Raw genomic sequence first — 6,039 nt, forward strand, 5'->3', positions numbered from 1 at the left:
ACAGTCTGGATTTTGCATTCATCCCTGTGGTGGCATTTCCTATGTTGCTCCATCTTATGCCTTTCTTGTACATTGGTGGTTAAAACTAGGGTCTTGATCAAACCCAGGCTCAATATTTTAGCCAGATTACTTCATAAGTGGGGTTGTATTCTTCCACCAGGAGGCATATAATGTCTGGTTGTCTCTCTCCTGCTTGTTTTTCCCTCCTTCTTTAAAAAAAATTTATTTACTTATTTATTTATTTTTGGCTGTGTTGGGTCTTCGTTTCTGCTTGCAGGCTTTCTCTAGTTGTGGCGAGCAGGGGCTACTCTTCATTGCGGTGCACGGGCTTCTCATTGTCATGGCTTCTCTTGTTGTGGAGCACAGTCTTTACACGCGCAGGCTCAGTAGTTGTGGCTCACGGGCTTAGTTGCTCCGCGGCATGTGGGATCTTCCCAGACCAGGGCTCGAACCCATGTCCTCTGCATTGGCAGGCAGATTCTTAACAACTGCGCCACCAGGGAAGCCCCTTCCTTCCTTCTTGACTTCCTTCCTTCTTTCCTTTCCATATCTCATCTTGCTGCTTCCTCGCAATGGACCTGGAGGTTGGGGGTCTCGGGGAGGGGATTGCCAGCTTTTCTGTCCCCACCTGGGGCATTGCCCTGCCTTATCCCCTTGCTTTCTTCAATGCTGCCAACATGGCTTTCCATTCCTGTGGGACATCATGGTGCTGCTGAAGATATTATCAGGTCTGGGTGGGGAAAAAAACATGCTGAGAAAACTTCGGAGGATGACATTGAACTTCTTTTGTTCTTCCACGTTAGAGAGTGCCAAATTTGAGCCCTGCTTGACTTGCTAATGATCCAGATGGCAAACCGCTGTCAGTCAGGGGATGGACTGCTAGAGGTAGGGAAGTAATTGCAGTACTTTCTTCCTGACCCATGCAGAGTAGGAATATAATTTCCAAATATAACTTGGTGCCCAAAGTTCAAATTTAATGTTTGAAGCCTGAAGTCTAGCCATAGTTGAACCCCATAAGAATGTTCCAGATCCCCTAGACCTTGGTCAACAAAGGAATGCCGTATATAAAGGATTTGCTCAACCATTTATTGCCCACATGAATATGGAACCCTTGCCCAAGTTCCAGGCTATTTTGTGTCTAGAAAAAAGAAAAAAGTGTTATCAGTTATCACAGCCAGCCTTTCTGAAAAATAATCTTTCTCTAGATTTAGCAACATTTACAGAGTATCTGTTTTTATTTTACCTCATTTTCTTCATCAGTTAACCTTACCTTGTTGAACCCTAAGTGTAGCAGATTCTGTCGATGCTCCACCCCACTGGTCCACCTCTGAGTTCATATGCAGCTGGAAGGGGATTGTTCTAGGAGCTGGCTGGTTCCTACCTCACATGCTTGCAGCTCCCTGCTTCTCTTCCTGAAGGTTTTTTCTTGCTCCACCAGAAATTACCAGACTGCTCAGGGCATTGCAGAGGTGCTGGCTATTTAAGGCTCCCGGGAGCAACCCTCAACCACTGAAAGATGAAAGTCAATGGATAAATACCTTGACTTCCCCCTCACCCTCAGCGGGAGAATTTTGAGATGTGTTCTACATGGTCCTTCAGAGGGTTCCCAGCCATATTGATCCATAGTGGGCTTTCCTGCTCATTGGTGCACCTTTTACTGACTTTTCTCCCTCTCCAGTCTTACATTCTTCACTGTTTCACTTGAACTTCCTGAGATTACTTCCCAAATAAGCCATCTCTTCCTAATTTCTTGTGTAAAGGGCTGCTTTTGGGGGAACAGAAACTAAGACAGGGAATAAATGTGTAAGCTACCTTAAAATCTTTTGGAACAAGTGAGTACAAATAAATAAATAAAATATGGAGAATTCTGTGCTGGGTAGCTTCATATGTTCCTTCTCTCCAGTCCTTTTAGTTATTGATAGCCCCATTTTTCAGTTGATGAAACTGAGAATAAATCATTAAAAGAATTGCCCAAGGGAATTCCCTGGTGGTCCAGTGGTTAGGACTGAGTTTTCTCACTGCCGGGGGCCCCAGGTTTGATCCCTGGCCAGGGAACTAAAATTCTGCAAGCCCCGCGGCAAGGCCAAAGAAAAAAAATATTGCCCAAGATCATATAACTAGTATGAGCTGAGATGCAAGTCCATCACTTCCATCAATATTGTCCTGCCTCTTGTTCTCCATTTTGTTTCAGGTGAAAGATTTTCTCTGACAGCTAGTAGATCTCTGTCTCTCTTTCTTTTTTGTATTGTTCTGTTTGCTTACCTGTATTTTGAATGGAAGAATTTCCTGCCAGTTGAACTTCAACTTGTAAGTGAAAAGGCCCATCTTGATACGGTTTCCTAGCAACAATTTATGAAACACTTTAAAGCAATTATTCTTCTCAAGCACGTTTCCAAACGTTGAAGCATGTTCATTCACTTCGATCATTAAAATCCCCAAGAGCATTCATTGTGCAGCACACAGTTCTGGTAATTATAAGCTCGTCAACAGGTTGCTTAGTGAGCTGAGAGCAAGGACGGACCACATGCCTCCCAGGAGCTGAGCACTTTGTTTCCAGCCTAGCAGGGAAGGGCAGGGCAGGGCAAGGCAGACCCACTAGTCTCCGAAGAAATCTTAATTGACTTGTGGGGCGGGGGGTAGGAGGAAGAATATTTAAACCCCAAATAGCCATCTGTAAAATGTTGAGCCCATGGCAACACACACAGCTTTAGGGAGGATTTGAATAGCTAAGGCCCAAGTCCACTAAGCAAGCAGCTTTCTGCTCCTCCTTTGGGCCCTCACCTTTACCTAGCCTAGATTTGGACAATCAAAGTCAGGCAAAAGACCCATTTTCTCCCCTGGTCCCTTAAAAATGCAGTTCTGCCCTAAATTGCCTCTTGTCCTTCAATTTCTGCTTCCTTCCTCTGTCTTTTTCTAAGAATTTTTTATTTTTATCTTTTTAAAGAAAATATATTTATTTATTTTTGGCCGCATCGGGTCTTAGTTGTGACATCTTTCATTGTGGCACGTGGGCTCTTCATTGCAGCACACAGGCTTAGTTGCCCCACGGCATGTGGGATCTTAGTTCCCCAACCAGGGATGGAACCCGTGTCCCCTGTATTGGAAGGCAGATTCTTAACCACTGGACCACCAGGGAAGTCCCTATTTTTATCTTTTAAATGTTTTAGTATACAAGTCTGGAAGGGAATCTAGATTGTTGGTGATCACTCTGCAGGCGTAGCAAATAGGAATGACAATTTGGCAAGTTAGAGAGTTGTTGGTCTGGGCTGTGGTTGTGTAGACATCATGCCTGACTCTACTCCACTGGTGAGGATGTCACAACCAGGTTGGTGCCTTGGACAAAAGATAAGTGCCCCTGGGAACTTTTAGACCTAAGGAAGAGGGGAGGATTAAATTTCCTGCTAATCCAGGAAATAGCTTCTAAACATTTTAGATTTACAGAAGCGTTCCTGTATACCCTGCGTACCCTTTATCCAGCTTCACCTAATGCCAACATCTTACACATCTATGGTACACTTATCAAAAGCAAGCATCTGTTGTATTTTAGGTGTTCTGTGGAGGGAAATTGTATGAGTCCCAAGCTGGTGAAGCTGGATGTGTGCACAAGCACATACACTTATCATACATACATACATGCACACAACAGAGAGGTACACACACAAAACATAATACAGATACGAAGAACACACATGTACATTTAACATACATACAAACACAGCATGTACACACAAAGCACACATGCAGATATACACACATACAGATACACACGTGTATAGACACACACAAAACACACAGCACACATACAGTATACACACAGAGATATACAGATACATGCCCCATACATACAGACACATGTACCCATCATACATACAGATATACACACATGCTGTGTCTTAGAATTAGGGGTTCGTACTATACATGCTGAGATTGTTTCTTGATGAAACTGGAGCTTGCTGATAGAGGCAGAAAGGTGCTGAGAGAGAACTAAAGAACACTGGTGATGAAACAGGGCAAGTGGGCAAGACTGACCCTCTTGGCCTGGAGATGATGATGATGATTATTATTTTTAATAAATTTATTTATTTTATTTTTGGTTGTATTGGGTCTTTGTTGCAGCATGCAGGCTATCTCTAGTTGAGGTGTGCGGGGTATATTCTTCGCTGCAGTGTGCGGGCTTCTCATTGCGGTGGCTTCTCTTGTTGCGGAGCATGGGCTCTAGGCATGCGGGCTTCAGTAGTTGTGGCCCGTGGGCTCAGTAGTTGTGGCACACGAGCTTCGTGGCTCTGCGGCATGTGGGATCTTCCTGGACCAGGGCTCGAACCCCTGTCCCCTGCGTTGGTAGGCGATTCTTAACCACTGCGCCACCAGGGAAGCCCCTGGAAATTATTTCTCCATGGAGATGTGGCTGTCATCTCTCACAGCAGTATTTTGGATTGCAAAATGTGACCCACCCAGCAGTTTGAGGGAGCCTCATTCAGATAAGCTTCTGACATAAATGGTTCCATCCTCTTCCGCAGGCAGGGCTGGGTACGTGTGGCCAGCCTCGATTGTCTGAATCCTGAGGTAAGGGTGGGGGACAAAAATGAGAAATGTCTCCACCCCCAGACTTTAGGTTGAGGTTCTGGATGGAGAGTAACAGAATTATGGGAGAGGGTGGAGGCTGAAATCTGCCCCAAACCTGCTGTAAGAGGATAATAGTCCTGAGGTGGGTGTCATTCACTGAGATGTAGAGACAGGTGGGCTTTAGAGACACAGGGAAGTAGGAACAGCAAGGAAGAGAGGACCAGAAGTGTAGAATGGTACTTTGGATGAGTTCCAGGGACAGTGGTCTACTTTGCCTGAGTTTGTGTTGGTTTATGTGGGTCGGAGGGGTGGGGGGGTTACTTGAAGGAATTAGAGCCATATAGATTCAAAGAGCTTACGAGTTAGGTTAGTGAGTGTATTAATTATCATTTCTGTGTAACAAACTACCCCCAACACTTAGTGGATTAAACAACAATAAGGATTTTTTTTAATCCCTCTTAGTATCTGTGGGTCAGGAAATCAGGAGCACCTTAGCTGGGTAGTTCTGGCTCAAGGTCATTCATGAAATTATAGTCAAGATGTTGGTCAGGACTGCAGTCATATGAGGGCTTGACTGGGGCTGGACAATTTGCTTCCAAGGTAGCTTACACACACAAAAGGCATGTTGATGCTGGCTGTTGGCAGGAGGTCTCAGGTCCTCACTATGTGGGTCTCCCTGTCTGGCTCCTTGAATGTCCTCATGGCATGGTGGCTGGCTTCCTCCAAAGCAAGTGATCCAAGAGAGTAACGCAGAAGTCTCAATGTCTTTTATGGCTAGCCTGGGAAGCTCCCCTCTCGTGTCTGCAACATCCTAATGGTCACACAGGTCAGCCTTATTCAGTGTGGGAGGGGACTTTCCAAAGGTGTGACTACCAGGACGCCATCTTGGGAGCTGACTTGCACAGTGGTTTATCATTTTTATGATAAATTTATTCAGGTTTCATAAAGCATATTTGATTAGACCTGAAACCAAGTCAGTGAAGTTGGTGAAGGCCAAAGTCAGGTGTCCCTGGTAAGATGAAATTTGAGAAGGAACCTGAAGGAAATGTAAGAGAGACAGAGAGAGTGAAGGATGAGATCAGAGTAGTGTGAGTTTGGGGGGAGGTTGGTCGGGGGGAGGCAGGTCACGTGTGCCTTGTTTGCCACAGTAAGTGCTTGGGTATATTATCCTTTGCATAGTGTCAGGAGCTTTGCCTAAGTGCTTGTGTCCTCCTCCTCCTTTCTGTCTCACCTGTGGAGTTCAAGTGACATACAAGATTTTGGGGAATTGTGTGGGAAGGAGGCCAGCAAGTGTGAAACACAAACGGAAGATCTGGTAGAGTTTAATAATAGAAGTCATTGCTACCGTCAGGAATTACTGTGTGCACCGTTTGTGTGTGTGTATGTGTGTGTGGTGCACTGTTTGTGTGTGTGTGTGTGTGTGTGTGTGTGTGTGTGAGAGAGAGAGAGAGAGAGACAGAGACAGAGACAGAGACA

Source organism: Physeter macrocephalus, chromosome 9, assembly GCF_002837175.3.
Source record: "Physeter macrocephalus isolate SW-GA chromosome 9, ASM283717v5, whole genome shotgun sequence".
Classification (NCBI taxonomy): Eukaryota; Metazoa; Chordata; class Mammalia; order Artiodactyla; family Physeteridae; genus Physeter; species Physeter macrocephalus.